This window comes from Leuciscus leuciscus (genome assembly GCF_965113295.1).
Source record: "Leuciscus leuciscus genome assembly, chromosome: 5".
NCBI lineage: Eukaryota > Metazoa > Chordata > Actinopteri > Cypriniformes > Leuciscidae > Leuciscus > Leuciscus leuciscus.
In genome coordinates, this window is record NC_138729.1 from 15,047,486 (window position 1) to 15,062,302 (window position 14,817).

Genomic DNA, 14,817 nt, shown 5'->3' on the forward strand with positions numbered 1-14,817 from the left:
TATATATATATATATTTTTTTTTTATATATATATATAAGTGACTTTGTCTTTGTTTTATTGTTTTTGTTGTTTTTGATCAAATAATTGTGAACCACAAACTGAGCCTTTGTTTTAAAGGGCAATTTCCAAATATATTTTATTTATTTGTTATAATATGGGTATTTTATAATACAGCATAAATAAAAACAAACACACGTAATATGTATGCCTATAGGCAAAACACCACAGTTTTTTTGGTTTTGTTTGTGTGAACTTTTATCCCCAACCATATTTTTTCATGGGCTCCACTCCAGGGGTCACGCTCAGCACCTCTACTTCCCATGGTACTAACTGTAATTAACAGTATGCTGACCCAGTTTATATGTAAAATCTTTGGTATATGTAATCTATATGTAATATCTAAAAAACACTTTACAGTGTGATGGAAATAAACTTTTCTTAAAGCGTGTTGTATATCACCACAGATTTATTGACACCCTTCTATCTGTGTTGTATACTGTAATAGACAATTGTCCTGCAGAATGATGAAGTTTTTTGTAAGAAAAAACATTGCGAGCAAATGTCGAATTGTTGTTTGAAATATAAATCAACAACGTAAGAGGCTTTAGGCTGTCTGATGAACTATATACTGTATATATATATATATTTTTTTTTTTAATTTTTTTTTTTTATGGTATAATTATGTAATCTGCATATTGTGAGCCTAAATGAGTAAATTGGTATTCAATCATTATCAGGCTGACTTGCCACCAACTACTGGTGTTTTTTTTATATATTGAAAGTAGTGTTTCATGTTGTCACTTCACATTTAATAGCCTCTTAGAATGAAATTGCTATGTAAATTCACAGTGCCTCCTTTGAGCTGTCCTGTCAATCATCTGTCTCATTCTCGCGGGTTGCGGCTATGATCACAGTTTCAGTAAAAATGTATTTCACCATCATCGGTGACCACCCTCAGCCGATTGGCATTACAGTATTTGCAATCACCATCCCCCCCCCAGATAGCAATTACATTTGGGCCACATGTGGGTATTATCTGGCACATATGGCCTAGATGTGGCATGGCTGAACAGATATGGGCCAATTTGTAGCCACATTTGTTTTGCCATAACTTTAAAATCTGCGGGAAATGCTCTCTTGGTTCACAGCTGATTTTGAGGTATATGGCCCAGATAACAACGAACACAGGAGAACCATATGTGGTTGAGCTATGGCACACAGTGAGAAACACTGACTTGTGGTAAACATTTGGCTTATACGTGGAAAAACACAGGAATCCTGAAGTCAAGTGCAGCAAACATCCGCTGTTTCACACCTCAGGTTGCTATGCATCTTCCCTCCTATTGGTGGAGAGACTACGGCGCTAATTTGACTGCGACGCTGGGCAGCTGACGCCATTTACTCTGCTTTCCTCACATCTGTGTACATTCAGGTAAGTGATGTTTTGGCATGTTAAAGTCTTATAATTGAAATATGCAGCATTATGTGTCAATATTGCATGTTATTATACGTTTAGTTATTCGTTTCATCGAGGAAGGGGTTGAACTAGCTAATATTTTCCTCAGTTTACTGCTATAACTTAGCCTGGCTAACGTCAGACCTCTTTCTCTTTGAGACGTGGTCTGGGAACCACATGTTCATTTTCTCGTATTTGAGGCGTGGTTAACGAATGCCCAGAGCTGTTTATTGGGCGCTACAAATGTCTATCAAATGCGCCTGTACGTACCTCATAGCCAATCGTTTCAATTATACCAGATGACGTATGTAGAGCGACAGATATTCAACGAAGAATACGAGGATGGGTCAGAGATTTATGTGTACACCAGAGTACTGCACGGGTCCGATTTTATAAATCCGCACCCGACCCGTTTTCCGACAGCAGCACTAATTAAAATCTGCACCCGACCCGCACCCGAAATAAAATCAGTTTAGACTATCACATTATAGACACACTTAGAAAAATGTTTATTGCCAGGTCATACAGAAGTTATTACACGACAATTAACACAAGGACAACTTCAGCCGAAGCTGTCAAAAGGCCGGTACATGAAGAACATGGCTAACGTTACCACAAAACTGAGTAGCCTTATAACATTTTACCAATCGAACAGTAGCGGCTACAACACTATATGCCACGCAATTTCGTCTAGCCTACATCTGACCATTTTGGGTTCAAACACGCCCTGCACACCACACATACTTAACAGTGTTAAATATGAAAAATACTGTTCGATAGAACTGCTTTGTTACCACAGTTATCTGCGTGCTTCCTCAGGGATGAAGTTCCACATTTGCGGCTATCCAACACGAAAATGTTTGCAGCAAGCCTTTCACAATATTTTCTTCAGATAACTCCAAATTTCTCCCACACACTGGACTTGATTTTTGATGACGTATTGTCGACAACTTTACAATCTCCACTAGCTATTCCCCAGCAAACACAGAACGTTCCCCTAACGTTCCCATATGGTTCCCATTTGGTTATTTTTTTGGGAACCAAATAAGAACGTTCTAGGAACGTTCTCTGTAGGTTATTTTTAGGTTTCATTTTTATAACCTAAAGAGAACGTTCTAGGAATGTTCCCTGCAGGTTGTTATTTAATAACCTAAAGAGAACCTTCACAGAACGTTCCCTGCAGGTTATTTTTAGGTTTTATTTTTATAACCTAAAGAGAACCTTCACAGAACGTTCCCTGCAGGTTATTTTTAGGTTTTATTTAATAACCTAAAGAGAACCTTCACAGAACATTCCCTGCAGGTTATTTTTAGGTTTTATTTTTATAACCTAAAGAGAACCTTCCCAGAACGTTCCCTGCAGGTTATTTTTAGGTTTAATTTTATAACCTAAAGAGAACCTTCCCAGAACGTTCCCTGCAGGTTATTTTTAGGTTTAATTTTATAACCTAAAGAGAACGTTCTGGGAAGGTTCCCTGCAGGTTGTTATTTAATAACCTAAAGAGAACTTTCCCAGAACGTTTCCTGCAGGTTATTTTTAGGTTTTATTTTTATAACCTAAAGAGAACCTTCACAGAACGTTTCCTTGCAGGTTATTTTTAGGTTTTATTTTTATAACCTAAAGAGAACGTTCTGGGAACGTTCTCTGCAGGTTATTATTTTAATATCACTTAACAGGCAGATTACCAACTGACAACGTCCCCTAAGGTTATAAGATAACCAACAACGTTCAGATCTATTCGCAATAACTTTTTATTAATGATATTTTAAATTATGTTGTACATTTTAATTCTATATGTTTATTTAAATGCTGCGTGACTTTGAAGTGTTTTAATGCGCATGCGCTTAATCAAACACTGGAGCGCGCACGTGCGCTGCGCGAGAGCAGATGGAAACCAGAAATGTCATCAACAACTGACAAACAACAAAACTCCGTCGCTGTTGGTTTCACTGCTTTCAGGTAAGTTTAGTCAACAAAATCTCACAAATAATACACACAAACGTCCCTGACACATTTCTTACGTGTAATTGACACGTTTCTGTTGAATATTTACTTTAAAGAAATGGTTTTGTGTCTTTGAAAAAGTCCGTTAGCATCTAAGCTAACCGTTTTCAGAAGAGATCGTTAGGCCTAAGATACGTTAAGTTAAGGTCTTATTTATGAAAGTTTGGGTTTTTAAACACATATTTAGTGTAGATAACAGTTTTTTATAGTTTTGCTGGTAATTTGTCAATGGGTGATTGGAAGTAAGCTAATTTATTTAACCTAAAAGAATGCACTGTATTGTTAACTTAATCAGTGACGTCACTTACCAATATTGCTAAAATGTGATTTCAGAATAGCGAGAGAGAAAAAAAAATCCTCTACAACAAGGGGTGAGTTATTGTTTAATCATGATGATAATTCCATATGCATTTATTTCACAATATATTATCTTAAGATTTTTATATATTTATCTTTTCTGCATTTCACCTCTGTTCTAGCTTGGTTCCTTTTATTAAACCAATCCCATGTAATATTGTTGGCTCTGTGACAAATAGCATGTTATGTTCCTAGATCATCATGCTGTGATGGCCTGCTGCACCCCCTGTCCAAGAAAATCTCCACGGCTATGAACCATATGACTAGTAAGCAAAACCACCTCAAACATACAGTGCACTACTGTTCAAAGGTTTGGGGTCTGTAAGATTTATGCTTTTGAAATAAGTCTCACATTTTAAAATCATTAACCCCAGGTTTTTTCAGTGAGATTGTCCTTGAGAAGCCTGTAGGCTAAATAATCAGCTAAATAATAGGCGACTAATACAGTATTATAATGGTCATAGATATAATTATAATTCATTTAACTATTATGATAACATGATATCCTGATCATTAGTATATTTTATTTTATTTCTTTAGGTCTCTTTTGAATTATGTTGGCCAATGAGACTGACACCATACTGTCCAACTCAAAGGTATTTATGTATTTGTATGTTTTTTTTTTATTGATCAATACTGAAATTCTTTGTACTTTTAAATGCTGAATGTGGTTCAGGGGGTCGACAACTTTAGTCAGTTATTTTTCACAGATATATTGGGCAGCTGTGGCTCATACTCTTAGCCTTTAAAAATGTTTGAATTGATATCCCCAATGCAATATCAGGGGGTAAATATATCATTAGAGTTCTTAAAGTTATGGCTTTGCTCTTGTTACCAGATGAGATATAATCCCTATTGTTTGGCCCTGTGATTCTTCAGGACAAGACCTTGATGCCATCCACAGTCAGTAGATGAAGAAGGTGAGTTTAGCCGAATTCAGTTCTCTTTCCCTTTCTTTTGAGCTTAAACGGACACGTGCACGCAAAATTAAGGCAAAATGCCCATCTTGGCGATTTTCCTCGTAAACAGTCTTGTGTTTTAAACAGAAAGAAAACGTATGCGTGTCATTTATATTACTGCGCATTCGTCTTAAAGGGACAGCAGCCTAACGTACCCGCAGCTGTGTCGCCAATGGTGATCAAACATCAAAAGAGAAAATGACTTGTAGCTTTAGCAAAGATACATTTAATTAATTTATAGTTATTTTATTTTTACAGTGAAGACTTATTTTACATTTTGATAATTCAATTTCTGTACCTGATGTTTTCAGATTTAACCAGTGGTGGACAGTAACGAAGTAAATGTAATTCGTTACTGTACTTAAGTAGCTTTTTTGCGTATCTGTACTTTACTGAAGTATTTAAATTTGGGAAGACTTTTACTTTAACTCCACTACATTTCAAAGTCAAATATCTTACTTTTTACTCTACTACATTTTCAAAATCCGTTGTTCCTTTTTATTTATGAGTGGATAAAAACTTAACTGGTCAAACGAGCCACCAATCACAGTAGCCTACAACGTGCGCGCTTTGTTTTGAACTTGCCTTGGCGGTATCTACTAAGCGCAAACCAGAGCCGTTAAATATGAGAGTTGCGACCATAGACAGTATATAAGAGGTTGCGACACACATGGCTTGTTCGACTTGAACCGGCGCTGCACAGACCGATCAGTTTGTGACATCAAAGTATAGAGCGAAATCGCGAGAGCGATTGAAAAGCATACAGAGCCGTCTACTCTCTAATCGCTCTCGCGGTATTTTAATGTCATTCACCGATTGGTCGGTGCAGTGTGCCGTTTCAAGTCGAACAAGCCTACTGTGATCTCGCCGCCGTGCGGTCAGGTGATTCATGTAGCTCTCAATAGTTCCAAACAATTGGTGTTGCCAATGATTTTAAGCGGGGCAGAGAGCAGCAGCTATTATTGCAGCAATTATCGGTAAATACTGACGCATAATGAACATTGCTTATTACGTTGACACTAAGATTACTTGCAAATTATTTATTTTTCTGAGGAGTAGCAGAAACACTGCATTAATACGTTTTGGTGTTTAATTTTGTAGGGAAATGGGCTGCTCCCATAATGTGTAATATTTATATATATATGAAGAGTTCAGATGCAAAAGCCTCTAAGTGCCATCTGAAATTTTCTTCTAGAATGGTAATTTTTATCAAGCTCGTATATTTAAGTTCAGTAATTTCACTTAAATTACCTATTAATTGTCATTTAAGTGAAATTACTTAACGTAAATATACAAGCTTTATGAAAATGATCATTCTAGAAGAAAATTTCAGATGGCACTTAGAGGCTTTTGCATCTGAACTCTTCATATATATATATATATATATATATATATATATATATATATATATATATATATATATATATATATATATAATGTGTGTGTATATATATATATATATATATTCAATGGCATTGTGCAGGTTTATGTTGAATGTATCATAACATTAGGATGTTTATAATTATGACCATAGACGCTCGTGAAAAATATGTACAGTAAATACTGTAAATGTATTATACCTTATGGGAACAGTCCCCTTCCGTCCAAAATTAAAACACACAAAAAATGTATTCAATTCAAATATATATATATAGACTAATTAATGTCATTTTATTAATAGATTGATGTGCCAAGAGTGACATTAGAGTCTTCAAGGACTGAGTTAAGCAAGAGTCTTGTGACAAAAATTATAATAGGACATTATAGCCATAAAAAAATCATAGTACTTGGATACTTAAGTACATTTGAAGGCAAATACTTTTGTACTTTTACTCAAGTGAATGTTTAAAGGCAGCACTTCTACTTTTACTTGAGTAATATTTTACCTTGAGTATCTTTACTTTAACTCAAGTACATGGTATGTGTACTTCGTCCACCACTGGATTTAACTGAAAAACATAATGCACTGCTTATTTCAACTGTGTTTTTCTTCTATTGTATTTATCAATGCTTGTTATCTATTGTAATTTTCTATGCAGGTTCACTCCTCTACAAAATCCCCCCAATAGGGGTTATGCGGAGCGCCCAGCGGTCGAACCGGAAAGAGGTCTAAGCATTTCCGCTTTTCACTTCCGTACACATCTGCAGTGGTAGGTGATCTCAGTTTACTGTTAATTCTCGCTTATTACACTAAAATTCTTATTTCTGTTTTAATTAAAATGTCACGAATGCTAAAATATCAGAAATGGGAACATCCGAAAAGCAGTTTTTGTTGTGTGCCGGTCTGCTCTATGTCGGGGAAAATGAGTAGTACAGAAGTACAAATAGGTTCTGTACTCATAAAGTGACGTCAACATCAGCAGTAGCATTCGCCGTCAGGCAAGTGTTATTTAAATAAACTCCTGATGTACTTACAAACTTTCCAATGCCTCGTTTAATGAGTACAGAACCTATTTGAACTACTGTAGAAGTTTGGTGCCATTCTGGGCATTATTAGTGGGGTAATTTACGAGATACAAACCTGGAGCCCTAAATGCACGCATGCACTAAACCATACGGCTGATATCTCTAAATAAACTCTAAATTTTTCAATATCGTGCAGCACTAATATTGAGCATATCTTAAAGTGAACCTGGAATGATAATTTGTGATACCAGATGAGATGTATGTATGATAGATTTTGAACTGTACTATTTTTTTTATTTCAGGTTTTCTGGGATCCCAGCGGAAGGCATCAAGGCATCAGATGTTGGCCTGGACAGATGTACCTGTAAACTACACCGACCTTTGCTTTTGCATGGATGGCTGATTATTACCATGTTCTGTGAGGGCATCATTATAGCAAAACTGAGCACCTGTGACAGTGGAATTTGTAGGTGTAAAGTCACAGAGATAAAAAAAAAAAAAATTTGATAGCAGTTTCAAACTTTTTTTCACTTTCTCTCTCATAAACAACACAGCAGTTACAGGTTTTCAAATTCTTCATTGGAGGTGAGACTTATACGTTATATGTAGAGCGAATTCGCAGGTCAGAGTTCACTAGACTTAAATATTATTTTCTCTGTTTTTTATTTGACTTCAGAGTTGAAAGTGGGCTTAAAGGGTACATAGGCTTAATGGGTACCCTTACCCCTATATAAAACATTCCTTTTTTGATTTGTAGTCTGAAATAATAAATAGTGCAATATAAATAAATGCAATGTAGTGTTTTCAAATATATACATTTTTCTATACACATTGATGCTGAAATATCTGAATAAATACACGATACCAGCAGCGCTCGTGCTCTCATATCTCCTACAGCTTGTGACACACAATCCCACCTCACTCTTTTCATTTGCTCAGGATGAATATTAATGCCATTACAGGGCTTGAATTTTGGCATGGGATTGTGTGTACATGTAACGCGTTGTCTTTTTATTTTCTTGTAAAATTTGCAGATGGTGTTGGGAGTTTAAATGTTTTGAGCGGAGTGAAGATTGGCACATTCATGTATATTGTATATAAATGAATACTTTTTCAACTTTTTAGCCAAAGTTATAGGCTACAGTTTGCAAAAAGATAGTTTTAATTAAAATGTTTGTGCAGTTTTATTTATTGAAATATTTTCATGTTTGAAATATTAAATGTAAATTACTGTTCCTGAATACATTTTGCTAACGCTGTTTTTAATGACTTATTTTAGGTTGATAATTAAACAATGAATCAACAAAAACATGGATTGTGTGCTGATTTATTTAATACAAACTGATTGATTTACTTATTAATGACAGTTTCTATAAATTCAATTTATTGTAATAATATATTCATAGGATTCTTAAGTGTTTGAACAATAAACAATGTAGAATATGTTGTTTGTAGACCTATAATTTGTGTACAGGCATATCAGGGTGTGTAGACGTTAGGAGAACGTTCCGAGAACCTTTCGGGAACGTTCTGGGAACCTTTCGGCAATGTTACGGGAACGTTCCCCTAACCTATAGGGAACGTTCTATTAACGTAAAGAAAACTTTCTTGGCTAACCAATAGGGAACGTTCTTGGCAACATTCTGGGAACCTTCCGAGAACCTTTCGGGAACGTTCTGGGAACCTTTCGGCAACGTTCCGGGAACGTTCCCCTAACCTATAGGGAACGTTCTATTAACGTAAAGAAAACTTTCCTGGCTAACCAATAGGGAACGTTCTTGGGAACATTCTGGGAACCAAAAACTAACGTTCCCAGAACGTTAAATTGTTAGCTGGGTCTTTTCTTCAACTCCTCAGCATCCATCTCGACGACTGCAAGCAGATCGCGCGTGCGGTTATGATGAATTTTTAAAAGTGAAAGTAGCCTAGGTAACGTTATAGATCCTGGGAGGGCGTGGCGCGTCGGCACAAATAAACTGATGTGGATTTTAAATTATTTTATCAACTTGAAATACAGGCATATTTTTGTAGATGTGTTCCTAAAAATATGCATATATTTTTACGTCTGTCATGTTGGATCCATAGATATAAACAAACTGCTTCGGTGTGTCACATAGTCATCGTCTTGCTGCTCCCTCCCCGTTCTGTGATTGGTTCCCTAGCTGAGGCGAAAATCTGGTCCATGGAATCCATGCTGACTAGCAGCGTGAATAAAATCGCGCTGCGCTCAAGGCAGCATGGGGAAACCCAGGCTAGCTATAACTTACAATAAAGTTTAATGTAGGCTATAGCAGTTCGCTGGTTTGCCGTTTTAAATGAAGATGTTTTTGTTTATAAATCAACAGCACACTGTCGTACACATATAAAATAGTATAGTTTGTCATGTAGCCTATTTGTGAATTAAGGCGACGCGGTCCAATGTCGGTGTTAAGTTACTGTTTGGCAAAAAAAAAACTAAATCCTAATTTGTGTAACTAATCATAATATAAAAATGCCAAGAATAAACACATTAATACGTGTGCATTATTGTACTGTATGTATCTTTTTATTTAACTCTGAAATGATTATTTGACTTTTCCCTCTTTAAAATTAAAGTTGTAACATTAGGCTATTAGCGTCAAGTCACAATACCAAAATTATGACTTTCGATACAATACCTGATTAAAATACCTTGTTAACATGAACTAATAATGAACTGCACTTCTACAGCATAATTAATATGTGTTAATGTTAATTTCAACATTTACTAACACATTCAAATAAAAAATTGGGTGGTCTATTTAAATGCATATTTCAACCACTTACACAATGTTTTTTTTTTTCCCTATCAGATTACCTATCTGGGTTTGGTTGGTGGCTTTGACCTGAATAACACCGTGTGGAGAGTGCTGAAAGGCACTTTTACAACTGCTGTGGCACGTTATGAATTGGAGAGAAGTCAATGGGAAGATTGGTGTCCACGCCTGGTCGTAAAGGAAGTTGATGTTCTAAGTTCTAAGTTGGTGAGACATTTTTTAGAAGTCACTTTTATTTGCATAGTACTTTGCACAATGCACAACTTTTCAAAACCGCTTTACAGAACATTGCGTTTTTATTTCTGTTATCTCAGTAATAGTAATAGTCACAAATTCATGGTTCAGAGCTTAAAGGGATGGTTCGGAGTAAAATCAACCATTTGCACCATGAGATCGAGCCAAACAATATTAAAGTTAGAGCTTATTTAGAGATATCAGCCGGATGGCTTTGTGCAGGCGCTAACGGCTCCAGGTTTATCTCATAAATTACCCACTAATAATGCCCAGAATGGTAGGCCTACCAAACTTCTACAGTAGTACAAATAGGTTCTGTACTCATAAAACGAGGCATGGGAAAGTTTGTAAGTACATCGGGAGTTTATTTATATAACACTTTGATGTTATTCATCATCTTTGATGTTATTCACCTGACGGCGAATGCTACTGCTAACACGGACGTTGACGTCACTTCAGTGATTTGGGAAAAGCATGTAAAAGTCCTCACAGAAAGCGATGCGTAAGGATGAAGTGTATTATTGTTTATCAGAAGCAATCGAAATATTATTGTAATGTTGTTATTATTAGGAATGCATTATAAAAAAATAATATTTACAGTACAATAATTACAGTATATAATTGCAAAACTAAGATACATCTTTATTAATTTAATTAAAATATTAAAATTAATTACAGGGGATGGGGTTAGCTATTCTGGTTTTCACTCTTTTTTGTCATTACCTGATCACATCCGTGGCTCACTTAAGTGACTGCTTTTTTTATTTGGAAGTTTTATTTTTTGTTTTTAAAGAAAGTTATTTTTTTATATATTGCGAATCATATCGTTTCAATCATACATTTTAAAGCTGTAATCACAATATAAGATTATCATTCTGTCAAAGTCTCATACCAGCATGCCTACAACTATCTGTATTTAGTTCATTATCACTGTGTATTTAAAGGGTTAGTTCACCCAAAAATGAAAATTCTGTCAGTTATTACTCACCCTCATGTTGTTCCAACCCCGTAAGACTTCTGTTCATCTTCGGAACACAAATTAAGATATTTATGATGAAATCTGAGATCTGTCTCACTCCTCCATAGGCTTCTCTGTTATTGAAACTTGCCAGCCCAGAAAGTTAGTAAAGACATTGTTAAAATAGTCCAAGAATACAGTGGCTCAACCTTAAGTTTATCAAGTGTCGAGAATACTTTTTGTGCGCAAAACAAGCAAAAATAACGACTTTATTCAACTCTTCATTTTCCTCTAAGTGAGTTCATGTAGTGTAACAGCACAGCGCTTCTGTGTTGTACGTCAGAACGTAGGCTCACGATTGGCCAGCATCCCACACATGACCAGCGTCGGCCAATAGTGAGTCTACGCTCTGACGTACAACCCAGAAGTTGGAAAAACTTGAGGGTAATTACAGACAGAATATTTCATTTTTGGGCGAACTAACCCTTTATGTTCCGCCTTGCATTCAGTACTTGGCCCATTATTGTTTGTGTGTTTCTGCTTCCAAATTGTCTCTCATCATTGCGGATTATCTTGAGTTTATTTTGTGTTAGTAAAAACACTTATTTTTGTAGACTCTGTCTTTGGACTAAAACATGACATTAATGCTATCTGTGTTGGTGTGTTTTTATATTAGAGTGTGCATGTCTTTAAAAAAAAAGAAAAAAAAAAAAGCAGAATACATGCAGTGCTTTACATTTTAACCGGTTGGTGCAAAAGTATTCTAAAAATCTAAATAATTTGTCATAAGGAATTATGGTATAATTCTGGCCCACATATTGAAAAATACAATTTGCAATTCCAAATTTACTGGAAAAAAACTTTCATACAGTGGTAATTCAGAGGTGTTTAATTTGTTAATAATTGCAATTAAAATATTAAAGGAAATTTAGATTAATGATTTTTTTTTTTTTTTTTTTTTTTTTTTCATTATCCTGCAGCTCTAGCTTCCAGGTTGTATTGCTGCTAACATTATTTAAATTCTTCTTTATTGCAGGTGCAGTCAGGCAGAATCCCCTTACTGGAAAAGGTCAACACATTGTCGACCCTCATTGGAGACTTCTCTGCACATCAACACACTTCTCAACTCTTTACCTTTCAAGTTTGCTTTAACTTTCTCAATTTCTCTTTAAAGTTCTCTTTACCAAGTTACTGTGATTTATTTGTATTACTCTCATTAGACTAATTGAACATAATATTAATACACGCTTTGATCGAGTGTTTTGAACTTTGGTGTAAAAAAATAACTTTGAATGCTATTTATATTTAGGGCCCAAGCCCTGAAAGGGCGAAGGCCCTATTGTTTTCGTTAGGATTATTATTAGGGCCCAAGCCCTGAAAGGGCGAAGGCCCTATTGTTTTCGGTAGGATTATTATTATTAGGGCCCAAGCCCTGAAAGGGCGAAGGCCCTATTGTTTTCGGTAGGATTATTTATTATTATTATTAGGGCCCAAGCCCTGAACGGGCAAAGGCCCTATTGTTTCCGGTAGGATTATTTATTATTAGGGCCCAAGCCCTGAAAGGGCGAGGCCCTATTTTTTTCGGTAGGATTATTAGGGCCCAAGCCCTGAAAGGGCGAAGGCCCTATTGTTTTCGGTAGGATTATTATTATTAGGGCCCAAGCCCTGAAAGGGCGAAGGCCCTATTGTTTTCGGTAGGATTATTATTATTATTAGGGCCCAAGCCCTGAAAGGGCGAAGGCCCTATTGTTTTCGGTAGGATTATTTATTAGGGCCCAAGCCCTGAAAGGGCGAAGGCCCTATTGTTTTCGTTAGGATTATTAGGGCCCAAGCCCTGAAAGGGCGAAGGCCCTATTGTTTTCGGAAGGATTATTATTAGGGCCCAAGCCCTGAAAGGGCGAAGGCCCTATTGTTTTCGGAAGGATTATTATTAGGGCCCAAGCCCTGAAAGGGCGAAGGCCCTATTGTTTTCGGAAGGATTATTATTAGGGCCCAAGCCCTGAAAGGGCGAAGGCCCTATTGTTTTCGGTAGGATTATTATTAGGGCCCATGCCCTGAAAGGGCGAAGGCCCTATTGTTTTCGGTAGGATTATTAGGGCCCAAGCCCTGAAAGGGCGAAGGCCCTATTGTTTTCGGTAGGATTATTTATTATTATTATTATTATTATTATTTTGTCAACCTTTCGGGCACTTTTGGGGCCCTTAACATGCTCAAAAACTCTTGAAACTTTGCAGGACTGAAGCTGGTACCCGGGCGTGGCAGGGGGGCTCGACAGCGCCCCCTGGAACAGGATCCGAACACTTGTCCATAAATCAAACACACTTGCATGTAATAATATGAAACTCGGTACACATATAGATCTCATCGGGCCGAACAACTTTCGTGCTCTAAGTTTTACGCCAGCCCAACAGGAAGTCGGCTATTATGGGTTGTTTGGAAACGCATGCTGTGGAATTTGATCTACTCCTCCTAGGGAATTGATCCAATCGCTTCCAAACTCGGTGTGCATGAAGTCAAGACATTGAGGATGCTAAATTGCGGACGGATTTTAGATATCTCGAACGGTTTGGCCGTGGCGAGGAAACGAATTTATGGCGAATAAGGGACACAGGAAGTGTATTATAACTTCAGCATACATTAACTGATCTTGCTGAAACTTCCAGTGTGTTCATTGTCAGAGGCCGATCACATTGATATGACTATTGTGAGTCAAAGTTATAGCGCCACCAACTGGCAACAGGAAGTGTGTCACTTTCAAAATGCTTTGAAATCTCTCTCTTATTTTTACCCGATTTGCTTCAAACTTTATGTGTATAATGTAGACACACGGCAGATGTAGACCTGTGAAAGGATTATTGATATCTTAGATACTGTTGCCGTGGCAACGCATCAAACTTTAAAATTCTTTTCGGATGCTTTTGAGACTCTTCACATGCTTGAAAATGCATGAAACTCGACAGACACATCACATTTATTATCCAGTAGACATGTGCAAAGTTTCAGAAACGGGCGTGGTGGAATGGCTCAGTAGCGCCAACTTTAGTCAAAAATGGGGGCTTAGTTTTTCCTAGAATCACAAAACTTGGTACGTATATTGTTCTCATCAAGCCGGACAACTTTCTAATTTACAGTTATTAGCTCAGACCAACAGCAAGTCAGATATTTTGGTTTGAATGTGGATTTTCTGGAGAATTTTCTATCTCTCTCTCTGTGTCTCTGTGTGTGTGGGTGGGGTGGGGGGAGGGGGTTGTCTATTCAATTTAATCTTTGTTTTTCAAGGTTTTAGGGGCTTTTTGGGCCCTTAACATGCTCAAAAACTCTTGAAACTTTTCACACAGGTCAGAACCCACGGTCATCAGGGCCGGGCTGAAGCTGGTACCCGGGCGTGGCAGGGGGGCTCAACAGCGCCCCCTTGAACATGTTCTGAAAACTTGGTCCATATATCAAACACGCTTGCATGAATTAATATGAAACTCGGTACACATATAGATCTCTTCGGGCCGAACAACTTCCGCACTCTAAGTTATTAGCTCCGCCCAACAGGAAGTCGGCTATTATGGGTTGTTTGAAAAACGCATGCCGTGGAATTTGATGTACGCATCCTAGAGAATTCATCCAATCGCCTCCAAACTCGGTCAGCATGATGT

The 14,817-nt window shown here is 36.9% G+C and overlaps 2 long non-coding RNA genes across 4 annotated transcripts; both read left to right on the plus strand.

Moving 5' to 3' along the window:
• Window positions 1–1,002: 1,002 nt before the first annotated feature.
• LOC309500000 lies at window positions 1,003–12,410 on the plus strand. Its single transcript, XR_014206428.1, has 3 exons — window positions 1,003–1,433; window positions 10,015–10,167; window positions 12,217–12,410. It is a non-coding gene; the product is annotated as an uncharacterized lncRNA (long non-coding RNA).
• On the plus strand, window positions 1,781–8,043 carry LOC309499975. 3 transcript variants are annotated; one of them, XR_014206398.1, is made up of 8 exons: window positions 1,781–2,531; window positions 2,592–3,416; window positions 3,795–3,832; window positions 4,014–4,084; window positions 4,359–4,414; window positions 4,657–4,738; window positions 6,817–6,927; window positions 7,486–8,043. It is a non-coding gene; the product is annotated as an uncharacterized lncRNA (long non-coding RNA). The 3 variants fall into 3 exon arrangements; XR_014206400.1 differs by having other exon boundaries at window positions 1,880–3,416; XR_014206399.1 differs by lacking the exon at window positions 6,817–6,927 and having other exon boundaries at window positions 1,865–3,416.
• Window positions 12,411–14,817: the final 2,407 nt, after the last annotated feature.